The sequence below is a fragment of the Heteronotia binoei genome, chromosome 1 (assembly GCF_032191835.1).
Source record: "Heteronotia binoei isolate CCM8104 ecotype False Entrance Well chromosome 1, APGP_CSIRO_Hbin_v1, whole genome shotgun sequence".
Classification (NCBI taxonomy): Eukaryota; Metazoa; Chordata; class Lepidosauria; order Squamata; family Gekkonidae; genus Heteronotia; species Heteronotia binoei.
The window spans coordinates 58,016,554-58,029,819 of NC_083223.1; positions in this window are offsets into that span (position 1 = coordinate 58,016,554).

Genomic DNA, 13,266 nt, shown 5'->3' on the forward strand with positions numbered 1-13,266 from the left:
TGCCCCAAAACCAGACCATCATGTGCAACATCAGGGACATTGTGCACGACACCCTGCCCACCCCTGGAACACCCCCCTCCAATCCCCCTGTCACAACAGCAAAGGAACCTGGTAACCCTAGTGTATGCTTGGCCATTAACACAGACTTGCTTATATTTCTGAGCTTGTCAGTGTCTCCATGTGGTTGTATAGGGAGCAAATCCTTCCCCTGCTTTGTTAACTGAAGTTAAACACCAATGGAAATTAATGTCCCCTTAAGCAGCCATTTTCTGACAGCCTGTTCGGATAACAAACACTTGGGATTTTCCTCCCCTACACATGGCAGCCATTTAGTGGTAGTAGCCACTATGCATTCTCAAGCCTCCAAACTGCCCACAGGCTCAATAAGTTTAAGGCCCCTGCTCTACATGCTTGGAGACAAACATCTCATTATATCTGGGGTGTTTGATACTAGGCCCTCTGCAATAAATCAGCATCATTAAGTTTTTCCCCTTGTTTCCAAATGCCATGCAGATTTCATATTATAAGTAAGCAACCACATTACACTGAGTCTATAGGCTAAAAACTGTTAATAGTTTCCCCCCCTCTTAGACAGCTGTAAGGGGTAACATAGAGGTATCACTGCCATGAGGGGAAAAAATCTAAAACATGAAAATGCAATCATTCATATGCGCACATCTAAACTTTAGTTTGCAGTGGATCAAGTTGCCAGTTTTAAAAAGGAAAACAAGGAGGAATTTATTTTATTCTCAATAATTTTTTTTCACTAGCAACTGTGAGCCAGTAATCACTGAGCCACCCATCAAATGCTGGGGCAAGGGTCTCACATTTTGCTTTCTTGCAAACTTGAGGAGCTATTTTTCTCATTAGTCTCAGGAGAATTTGGGAATCTGTATTTCACTGATAATGATGTTGAACACTACACCATAAAACTTTAGGTGGGTGTACTACCAAGCAATGAAACCATTCAGATTTCATTTCCTGCTTAGGATGGCACCAAAACCCTTCCCGGAATAACAGCTGCTTCGGGTCGACACGCAGGGTGATTATCAAATTGTGGCATTTTTGCTTGTACGGTGCTTTGAGCAGTTAAGTGACATCTCAACAGGATTGAGGATGCTAAACATTTCCCATGCATCAGCTGTCAGCACTTTTACAGAACTGAACACTAAATGACATTTCTCCCTTACAGTAATCATTTGAAAATACATAGCAGCATTTCATCCACCCAGTAAGATAAATTTGAATTGAGAGAGAGAGAGAGTGAGAGAGTTATTTCTTTTGTGTGTTTGTTGTTTTTGTTGTCACCATAAACTCAAAATTAGCTGTTGGTTCTAAACATAATCCTACTATTATATTGGCAACTGCATCTGCAACCAAGCTATGCAGAAGTGTTATTATTCATAACTTCCTGAGAGAAACTAGTTGCTTAACCTTAATTGATATGGCGCCTCTCAGATCATCTTCAAGAATTATTTAGCAGCAGGCAGGTCAATCTGTAAACACAGTGCTAATACAAAGCATACCTAACTGAGCTGGCGATGCATTCGTGCCATGTGTTGATAGATGGCATTTAAATTGGTCAAAAAATTGCTTTCAATCGACTGATATCAAATAAGTTTTGAAGTTGTATAGGAGTACTATGCACTTAATGCTAACCTAGTGGGGTTGCCCTCCACCCCAAAAACTCAAAGCTGGTAGTACTGGACTTAAAAAAAATTAAGAAACTATATGTAGTGTCCGGAAGCATTTGTTGTAGCAAACCACTTTCCTTAGGTCCAAAGGATTCCTGGCTGGCTTCACAAACTGAACTCTGATGTCCAACTCTTAGAGCTCCTAATCCACCACTGTCACTGCCAGTTTGCAGCCTACTCTCCTGCTTTCATACCAGATGGTACTGTTTGGAAATTACACAAAAGTTGAAGAATCTAATATGCATCGTTCAAAGATTTTTCTTGACACCAACTCCATATGGATCTTTTGGACAATATTGCTAAGTAATCTGAAAGAAATGCCTGGAAAAAAAGACGGGTTTTTTTGTGCTTCCTCCATCTCTTGGAAAATGTCAAGTATGATAGTTTATAGTTAGAAACTGGGATTACAGCAGAGGCTGGATTAACATAAAACTGCCCAGATGCCTCATTTCCTACAGCAGTCTGCTTGACTATTTCCCAGCAGGATTCTCCCAAAGGTGTGGATGGCAAACAGGAATAAAATTAGTGGGAGAACAGTGAGGATAACAGGGGGAAGTGTGACATCAGTGAGACAGGAGGGGAGTAGAAGTAGAAAAAAAGAGATATGTCACAGCAGATGACAAAGAAACTCCAAAGTAAAATGATGATCTCCATGGTCTTTTCAACCTCCTCTCACTAACAGGAATATTATTAAATTTCTGGCTCTTTACATCTTCTTTTTTTAAAATATATAGTCAGTCCTACAAGCTGAATTGATTAAAATAGTATTTGCATTTTATATTGTGCATATACATATGAAGCTGCCTTCTAGCGAATCAGACCACAGGTCCATCAAGATCAGTACTGTCAACTCAGACTGGCAGCAGCTCTCCAAAGTCTCAGGCTGAGGTCTTTCACATCCTTGACAATATGAATCTATCAACTGGAGATAGTATAGTATGCCTTCTACATGCCAAGAAGGTAGTCTACCAATGTGCCACAGCTCAGTTTTTCCCTAATTTATTTTATTCTTTTCAAACACTGCAGAATTCAGCAGACCTAGATGCCCTCATACATGATGTGATGACCTATACCTAGTACAATGTCACTTTTATGTAATTGTTTTTACTTTTCTCTTGTGGAATGATATAGCTGTAGAATGATATGGAACAACATGGATGTGGATTGATATAGATCTTGGAAGCTAAGCAGGACCAGTACTTGGATGGGGGACCACCAAGGAAGACTTAGCAGTGGAAGGCAATGGCAAACCATCTTGAAGACTATGTGGGACTGTGATTTGATGTCACTTTACATCAGGGCCAGATCTTGGGGGGGGGGGGCAGAGGGGGTTGCTTGCCCCAGGCACCAGTGGAGGGGGGGCACCAAATTTGGTATGGAGTCCATTGTATTCTATGGGACCATAAGGTAGAATGGCCCATAAGGGGGCGCCATTTTTTAAGTTTGCCCCCCCTCAAAAAACATGTAGATCCAGTCCTGCTTTACATACACACGCAATTTCCTCAGTGACCTTTTTAGTAATACAATCATACAAGGATACTTCCTTGGCAGTAAGCCTCAATTGAATAGTTCTGAATAACACACCTAGAATTGCTCTCCAAGTTTCTCAAAAACATATCAAGAAAGAACATATTTATAACAGAGAGCTCGTTCAGCTCACTATAGGTACATTAGCATCAAAAGTCAGTATTGCATCTCATGAAAATATCATATGCTCCAAATCAATTAAGGATCCATAAGAAATTTGCTTCTTGTCCGAGTAGCACATGTACACACCATTCAGAACATAAATCAAAACCATATAAGGGCAAAGCTCTCACAGAAAGAGTGAAGAATTCCATGTGCATGTATTTTATCTCCAAGACAGCTCACACATTGCATCCCCCAGTCAGAATAAAGAGGCTGACACAAAATTATTGAGGGAAAGGGCCACTTTATTAACTACAACTTAATACGGCAAGGTAACAATTATAGGACAAGCCCTGGGGTCTTCCCCCGACCCTGCCAAGTCCAACAATGGGTGAGCCACCCTGCCCCCAGCACGAGCCAACGAATGTGGCTAATGCCGGGCCGGCAGACCACAACAGCCCTCCCCTTACACTTCAGCTCCGTTCACCAGAAAGAGGCAACTAAGGGGAGGTATGAATACGATCTGCATTATACGACATTGAGCCGTAAAGCCCATCTGCCTTTCCTGCAGATCGACTGCACTAAACAGGTGCAGAGGCCTGGGTGCTCACCAGCAGGGTATAAACCCCTAGCTCCTTCCGCCACCACCACCACCGCCGCCAATGCCAAGCCTCTGCTTAGGCATTCGCGCCCCCCGGGCGGCCCAGAGCCGCCCAAAGACCTTGCTGTAAATCGCTCAAAAAGGCACGATTCCCTGCCTTGGACAGATGGATACCATCTGGCCGATACAACTCTACCCTATCCACCCTAATTCCAGGGTGGGGAAGGAAGGTACCCAGACCACCTTCCAAGGCCTTCCTCAGGGTCCGATTTGCCTTTTTTCTGGCCTGCTCGACCCTCATAGGGTCCAAAGCAGCCCGCCAGACTCTCCGAGGCAACACGGCAGACCAGATCAAGCGAACTCCAGGCCACCTCCACACGATGGCCCGAAGATCTGCAACCGCCTGCAAGGACAGGGCCTTCCCCTTCATCATACCCAAATCATTCCCCCCAAGGTGAATGACTAGTATGTGAGGCGGCGGACTGACCCTTCCAGCAAACAGCAAAGGCAGAAGCCCGGGCCAACAAAGCCCTCTTCGCCCCTGCCATTCAACAATGGCCCACTCGCTCAGCCCCAACTGGGAGCCGACTGGCGATCTTCTGGCAAAGTGGGCAGCCCAGAATATCATGCTGTGCCTGCAAATGAGGATCCGCAGCCTCCCAAGTCGAGCCACAGCACCTGAATTGAAACAACAGTCAAACAATTGAACAAACAACAGCATAACCAGCTAATGTCATCCCATTCAGGGAAACAACAGTGGGCGAACATAGGCCCTGTAAGCCGCCGATCGCCAACGCCCAACCCTTTGGATGGCTGGTCCAGGATAGCCCATTGCTGCCGCAGTCAATGCAGCTCCTATCCGGAAGGAATGGGTTCCAAACTTAAATTTACCCAGACCTATCTTCTCCAGTGCCCGGGTGGTCACTGCCCAGAATTGATACTTGGTGAGGGGGGGGCTCCCAAATGGCAGGAAAACGACCCTGGGGCACTCCCTCGCACAGCCACGTACTGCTGTAAGGCTTGTACCGGGCATAAACCTGCCTCCTCACAAGGACCTATCTTAACCGTGGTGCCCTTCTGTTTTTGATCCGTTTTGGATCGACGAACCCGCAAAAGAACATGTTCGTCCTTGAAAGTTACATCTCCACACTGCAATGCAGCATCGGACTGGTCATTTCAAGACAGCAGTACCAGCTCACATCCGCATAAGGTGCCAAAGAATGCCGTGAGAGCAGCTGCGTGAAACAACGCAACCTCATAATCTGAACTGCACACCTTCGGCCAAACACTGCCCAGCCCTCTAAGTATGGAAGAGGAAATGGGCTGACAGGCATCCGCCCTCGCCCCCTGCTCCCTGGACCAACCTTCCAACATCTTCTTCACCCTAAAATCATCCACAGCCGAAGGGTACCTTTGTGCCTTACTAATAAACGCTAAAGCGGCTAACTGCCCCGAATGGATTTAACCGCTATTCCCCTGCTCTTCTGCTGCATGCAGAACTGTATCAGGTGCAAGACCGGGATGGGCCAGCATTCTCCCAGCCCGGCAGCAGCCCTAAATACCCTAAATTGTAAAGCAGCATGTTTGTAACCTCTCCGGGTACTTGGGGCCAAGGCTAAAAGAATTGCCCTACCGGCTTCTGCCCGCCAAGCTGCCAAAGGTCCTGAGGCATCCGGAATGGCTGTGGATCAGCCTCTGGGGCCAACTGATGAAAACACTCCATCTGTCAATGAGACAGAGCATCCACCACCCCGTTATTAACCCCAGGCACATGTTTAGCAAGAAAAGGCATGTTTAAGTAAGTAAAGTAAGTAAAGTAAAATTTTATTTATATCCCGCCCTCCCCCGCCACGCAGGCTCAGGGAGGCTAACAACAGCAAAACAACAATACATTTAACAAAACATTAAATTAACCCCAAACCGATTAATACATTAGTTAAAACAGTTACTAAATCTAAAAACATTAAGTTAGATCTGACAGTACCGTTATTAATCGACGCTATGCCTGTCAGTTTGTGAATGATGGCGGATCTCCAGACTGGACCATTTTGATGTTTCTCTGTGGACTTGGTCAGCCGTTCATGAATGCCTGTTTGAAAAGGGTGGTCTTGCAGGCCCTGCGGAACTGATCAAGGTTCCGCAGGGCCCGCACCTCCTCTGGGAGTTGATTCCACAAGGAAGGGGCCGCGGTAGAGAAGGCCCATGCATAGGTAGTCCGAAGTTTAACTTCTTTTGGCCCAGGGGTGGTCAATCTGTTTTTACCTACTGACCTCAGTGCTCTCTGGGGCTCATACGGGGAGAGACGGTCCCTCAGGTAGGTCGGTCCTCGGCCATATAGGGCTTTAAAGGTAATCACCAGCACTTTGTACTGGACCCGGTATACAATCGGCAGCCAGTGCAGTTCGCGCAGCCCCAGCCGTATATGCTCCCATCTTGGGAGGCCAAGCAGCAGCCTGGCCGCCGCGTTCTGCACTAGCTGCAATCTCCGGGTCCGGCACAGAGGCAGCCCCATGTAGAGGGCGTTACAGTAGTCCAATCTTGAGGTGACTGTCGCATGGATCACCGTTGCTAGGCAACGCAGCGTAAAAGCCCTTACCAGGTTCATCACCGGGATAGACTTCGAGGACAGTGTTGATGACGTGAACCACTGCCAAGTTGTTGCACCAGAAATGCACAACTTGGTTGGCCAACAACTCCCCCCATATAAAAACAGCTACCACTATCAGAAAAATTTCCAAAAAAGTCAAATTCCTACAGATACCACTGGCGTGCCAATCCTCAGGCCACTGCTCAGCACACCAGTGACCCCTAAATACAACACCAAAACCTATAGAACCTGTGGCATCAGAAGAAATTTGGAGCTCAGCTTCAACCTTCATATCCTCCCGCCAGAAGGATACCCCATTGAAAGACTCCAGAAAGTTTTCCCAAACCTCCAAATCAGTGCGCATACTAGCCGTTATGCGCGCTTTGTGATGAGGCAAGCGCAGGGACCCCATTGCGTAACAAAGGCGCCGAAGGAATGCCATTCCCGGTGCTACCACTCTGCAGGCAAAATTGAGATGTCCTACTAGTCGCTGCAGCTCTAACAGCGACACCTTACGCTTCAATGCTGGTAACCTAACCCTAAGCTGTTGCACCTTCTTGGCTGGTAACCGCGAAGCCTGATGGCAGGTGTCCAACTTGATACCCAAAAAATGTAAGCTGAGTGGCCGGGCCTTCCGTCTTCTCATGTGCCAAGGGCACCCCAAGCTCATCCGCTAGCTTCATAAAGAGTTCCAGCAGCTTAGCGCAACGCCGGTCCCTGCAGCACCCACAAACAGAAAATCATCTAAATAATGAACAACCTCACTACGACCCGACCTGTCCCTCAGCAACCATTCCAGAAAGGAACTAAACCGCTCAAAGGCGGCACAGGATATGGAACACCCCATCAGTAACGCCCTATCCATATAGTATTTCCCTTCAAACTTAAACCCCAACAGTTTGTACTGGTAAAAGCTGAAATGCCGACTTAATGTCGCATTTAGCCATCTCCGCACCCAGATCACACCCTGGCACCACTCTGACCACTTGGTCAAAGGTAGTGTATCTAACCGAACAAAGGTGGTCAGGAATTCCATCATTCACCAACCCCCCACTGGGATAAGAAAGGTGGTGAATCAACCTAAATTCACCCGCTGCTTTCTTGGGAACCACACCCAATGGGGAGACCCTCAAACATGGAACAGGAGGGGCATCAAAAGGACCGATAACTCACCCCTCAGCGCATGCCTTCATAATTTTTGCTCTGACAACATGCTCCATTCCCACTATGGAATGAAAGTTAGCTGCCCCACAGGGTGCCCTAGGCCCCTGAAATGGGATCCTAAATCCCACACTGAACCCCTCCCATAGATAGGCTCTGTCCGCAGCCCTGGGTTAATTGAACAAAAAACACTTAAGAACCTTCAGTCGAATGGGACTGGGACCTTTTACCAGGAGCCTGCGTATTACCCCCACCACCAGGGCGCTTTGTCCCTCCTTTGTGTTTAGCTTTGCTGCATGCCGAAAATGCATGGGACCCTCCGCACAATGGACATTCATCATGGAACTTGCATGCTTTCCTCGAACAGACTCCTTGCAACGTGAACTCCCAACATAACAGCCAGGGTTGAACTGGGTGACCCGCCGTGGAGCGGGCTGTTGACGTACCAGTCTGCTTGTGCACTAAATGCCCGCTGTCGGCCCTGTCACCCAAATTGGGCTTAGCCGGGGCCATCAGTTGTAACCATAACTGTTGATTAATTTGGTCCCACGGCAACATTGGGTTAATCGCAGCTCTCATCTGGAAAGTCTCATCGTATTGTAACCAGGCCACCCCCGCAAAATCGGTATACTCCCTATATATGATGTCACAATACTGAAACAATGGCGCAGCCCGACTTGGCTGCGCCCTTGCAATCACCCCTGCGTATATGAGAAAACCCGGCAGCCAATTGACCCAGGTCCTGTCAACCTTCCAACGCCTAAGTTTCTCCTTCTCATCCATTTCTTCCTTACTTTTCTTTTCCAGTTCTCTGTACAACAAACTAAAAACATCAACATATTCGCCCCTCAAAATTTTTTCCCATGTTGCGGGGGTCAGATGATCTCCCAAAGGCATTGCCGAGTCTCCAAAGGGGAGAGCCAAAAAGGGGACTGACCCGTATGGGTTAGGGGGGTAGCCCCAGGGGTTACCAGACACACTGGACCATCCCCACAGCTGACACTCCGCCATCTACCTACCCCAGGGCAACACCCCAGCTGCCACAGGCACAGACGGTGACCCCTGCATGCCCTCAGATCCCACCGCCACCAAAGGTGGCTGGCCTGCACCCACCGAGGTGCCATGACTCCGCCCCCAAGCCAGACTTCCTGATGCCCATGATGGCCCCGCCTGAACCAGAAGACCCCAATGCCCCCCCTGTTCTACAGATGAAGATGCTGGCCCCGCCCCACTGGACACTGGCCATACGCCGGGACCCCATGGCCCCCCCGGGCCAAGCAGCATGTTGTTGTGTGAGTAACCACCTACCTTCCAAGGCTGGCGATGGCACCGCCAATACCACAGGCTGGGATGGCTTCTGCCCATCCTCACCAACATCCTGTTCAATTCCTTCGTCGCTCGGCACTACCTCTTTGTTCGTACTGTCCTCCTGACTCCGGTCAGGCGGCGTCCTGGGATCTGGACCCTCCTGCAAAGCAGAAAGCCTTGCCACTACCTGTCTCTCTAATGTAAGGGTCCCTGACCGCCCTGTAGCACTATGGCACCCCGGCCATACAGTAGACGCCCCCGATGCGCCCTGCTCCCTTTCCAACGCGCTAAGGTGCTCCATGATAGCCTGCCTCATTTCAACACCATCCATTTGCCCATCCCCCAGATGGGCCCGCTTTCTCTGCCCCTTTGCAGGTTTGCCCTTAGAAGGGCCCTGTCCTTTCTTTGGACCCATTACTGCTAGAACTCAAGGCCCCTCCCACAACACCAGACTCCAAGGGAAAGAATAAATCACACCCCTTCACAAGTGCACCCCCCACCCACTGAAGGGGTTTGACACAAGCCACTAAAACAGTGGGCTAGCTCTCGCACACTCAGCCTAGCAGGAACACTAGTGGTCTCCCATCCAAGCTCCAACCCTGGCCAACCCTGCTTAGCTTCCAAGCTCTGAAAGACAAGAGTGGCCCTATCTGAGGAGAGGATTCCCGCAACAAAGAATCAGACCTTGGTGGTCTCCCATCCAACTATCAAACAGTGCAGTCCTTGTTTTTAGCCTCAAAGCCCTGACAAGAAGAAGCTAGCCCGGGCCATCCAGGCCAGGGCAAACTGGAACTGTCTGGGCTAGCCCAGCAGCTTAATAAGAAGGGGGTGATAAGGATAAACGCCCCCGTTCACCCCAAGCAAAAGGCCCACCCCAGCCAGGTACACCCCACCCAAGGAGAGCCCCCAAAGACACGAGGGAGTAGCCCCCTGGCATCCCGCTACTCCCTCAGAAGCCTGTGCTGACGCTGCCCGGAAGCTCCTGCACGCTGTTTGACATTCAGGGGCCCAATCCAAGTAAAGTGGCCCCCACCCCCTCACTCTCAGCCGAGGCAGCAACATGCCTCCTTCCAAGCCGAGAGCTTTGGCGAACTACGTGGCAAACGGGTGGGCTGAGGCTAGAGAGAGCCCCAGCTCCGCCCCTCCGAAGCACCTGGATGCCTGGGAAACGCAGCGTCAGCCTGCATCCTTCCGGGGATGCAAACGATGGCCCCGCGGCGCATAGCTGCTAGCGCGGCCTGGTCAGGGTAGGGCTGAATTCTGTGTGATTGACACAGATTTCCAAGGGTTTTCGCTTCAGTGAAGTTGCTGCTCAATGCATTTCAATAGCTTCCATTGATCAGTATTTCTTTCCACATCTTGAAGTTCTACACCTTTAAGGAGAAGATGGTATCATTGCAGAGTTCATAATGACTATATTGCTTTTTTGAAAACTAAACTGCTTTTTAACTGTACCTTTTTGTCTCACACTTAAAATTTCTCCATACAATTTAATGTATTTTATTCTTTGCCATATATGGAAAAACAAGTGGGGCCTCCACAAGGATTTGTAGAGGGCATATCATTTCCCCCTCACTATTTCCTCTTTGCCTTCCCAGAAAGCCCCCATGGCCCACCTCCTTTTCCTGCTTCCTTCACTCCTTCTTATCCACCAGCCAGTCTATCTTTATCTGCCCTGCCTTCAGCTTTGCCTCCTATCCTCCCTAGAACCCTCTCTCTCTCAAAAAAAAAACACACACAACTTTGACCAAGTAGCATAGTACTTGCTGAGCTGGGCCCAGTTGTATGGTTAGGAACCTGCAAAGACTTATGCAGGATACCTCACTTTCTCCTGTACACTCTCTGTACACTATTTAGAAATATAGAGTTGGAAGGCACCATTCAGGCCAACTAGTCTAACACTCTGGTCAATGCAGGATCAGTCTAAAGCAGGGGTAGCCAACGGTAGCTCTCCAGATGTTTTTGCCTACAACTCCCATCAGCCCCAGCCAGCATGGCCAATGGCTGGGGCTGATGGGAGTTGTAGGCAAAAAACATCTGGAGAGCTACCGTTGGCCATCCCTGGCCTAAAGCATCCCTGACAAGTGCTCATCCAGCCACTGCTTAAAGACTGCCAGTGTGGGGGAGCTTACCACTTCTCTAGGTAGCCAATTCCAATCACTGCTGTTCTCTTACTGTAAAAAATATGTTTTCCTAATATCCAGCTGGTATCTTTCCTCCTGTAATTTAAACCCATTATTGCAAGTCATATTCTCTGCTGCCAACAGGAGCAGCTCCCTGACCTCCCCTAAGTGACAACCTTTCAAATACTTAAAGACAGCAGTCATGCCCGCCTCAGCCTCCTCTTCTCCAACTACCACAACTTGGTCTCATCTTCATTGCTCTCTTCTGCACCCACTCTATTCTGCCCACATCGTTTTTGAAGTGAGATTTTCAGAAATGCACATAATACTCCAGGTGCAACCCGACCAATGTGGTATACAGTGGGATTATGACATCTTTTGATTTGTATATTATTCCTCTGTTGATACACCCCAAGACTGCATGAGGTTTTTTTAAACCCTGCATCACACTGACTCGTCATATTTAGCTTACAGTTCACCCATACCCCAAGATCATGTTTACAAGTACTGCCACCCAGAAGTGTATCCCCCATCCAGTATGCATGCTACTAATTTTTGCTACCCATTTGTAGAACTTTGCACTTATCCTTGTTGAATTGCATCTTGTTTACATCCATTCACTTTTCCTTTGTGTTCAGTTCTGACTGAATTCTATCTTTGTCTTTCAGTGTGTTCACTTCTCCCATTTGGGTGTCATCTGCAAATTTAATGAGCAATCCCTTAATGCCCTCATCTGCATCATTTATAAAAATATTGAAAAGTACTGGGCCCAAAATCAAACCCTTCAGCACCTCACTGGAAACTTCCCTTGCCAGTCCGGCTTTCGCCCAGGTTATGGGACGGAGACAGTACTGGTCGCCCTGGTAGATGATCTCCAACGGCATCTGGATCGGGGCGGTGTGGCGGTGCTGATGTTGTTAGATCTGTCGGCCACGTTCGACACGGTCGACCATCGGCTACTGACCCGCTGCCTCGCCGATATAGGGGTGAGGGGGTCTGCCTTACAATGGCTCTCCTCCTCCCTCGAGGATCGGGGACAAAGGGTGGCAATTGGTGGCGAGCAGTCCCAGAGGCGCACACTGGATTGTGGAGTGCCTCAGGGGGCAGTTCTCTCACCAATATTATTTAATATCTATATGCGCCCTCTTGCCCAGATTGCCAGGAGATATGGACTTGGGTGCCATCAATATGCAGATGACACCCAACTCTACCTGCTGATGGACGGCCGGCCTGACTGCGTCCCTGAGAATTTAGACCGGGCCTTGCAGGATATGGCAACGTGGTTGAGGGAGAGTGGGCTGAAACTGAATCCAGCGAAGACAAAAGTCCTTTGTCTGGGTCGGGGCGCCCGGGAAGGGGAAATACCTCTGCCAGTCTTCGACGGGGCGCCGCTGAAAGCGGCGCACCGGGTTAGGAGTCTGGGAGTTCTACTGGAGCCTTCATTATCAATGGAGGCCCAGATAGCAGCCACTGCCAAGTCAGCCTTTTTCCATTTGAGGCGGGCAAGGCAGTTGGCCCCCTTCCTAAAGCGCAAAGACCTGGCAACGGTACTTCATGCAACGGTCACCTCGAGACTGGATTACTGTAATGCCCTCTACATGGGGCTGCCTCTGTACCGAACCCGGAGGCTGCAGCTGGTGCAGAACGCAGCGGCCAGACTGTTGCTGGGGCTCCCTAAATGGGAGCACATACGGCCTGGGCTGCGCGAGCTGCACTGGCTGCCGGTTATATTCCGGGTTAGTTACAAAGTGCTGGTCATTACCTTTAAAGCCCTATATGGTCGAGGACCTGTCTACCTTAGGGACCGTCTTTCCCCATATGAACCCCAGAGAGCACTGAGGTCAGCTGGAAAAAACTTGTTGACCACCCCCGGACCAAGAGAGGTGAAGCTGCAATGCACCCGCAATCGGGCCTTCTCCTCTGTAGCCCCGAACCTATGGAACCAACTTCTAGAGGAAATGCGGGCCCTGCGGGACCTTGATCAATTCCGCAGGGCCTGCAAAACTTTCCTCTTTCGACTGGCCTTCGCTGACGAAGAAAGTAGTTGCTAATGATTACCGCCATCATAAAAAAGAACAAGCAGCATTAGCACTTTTATTATTAATTAATTAATTTTAAATTTATCAGAATTTTAATGTTAAATGTAACTTTGTTTTTTGTATA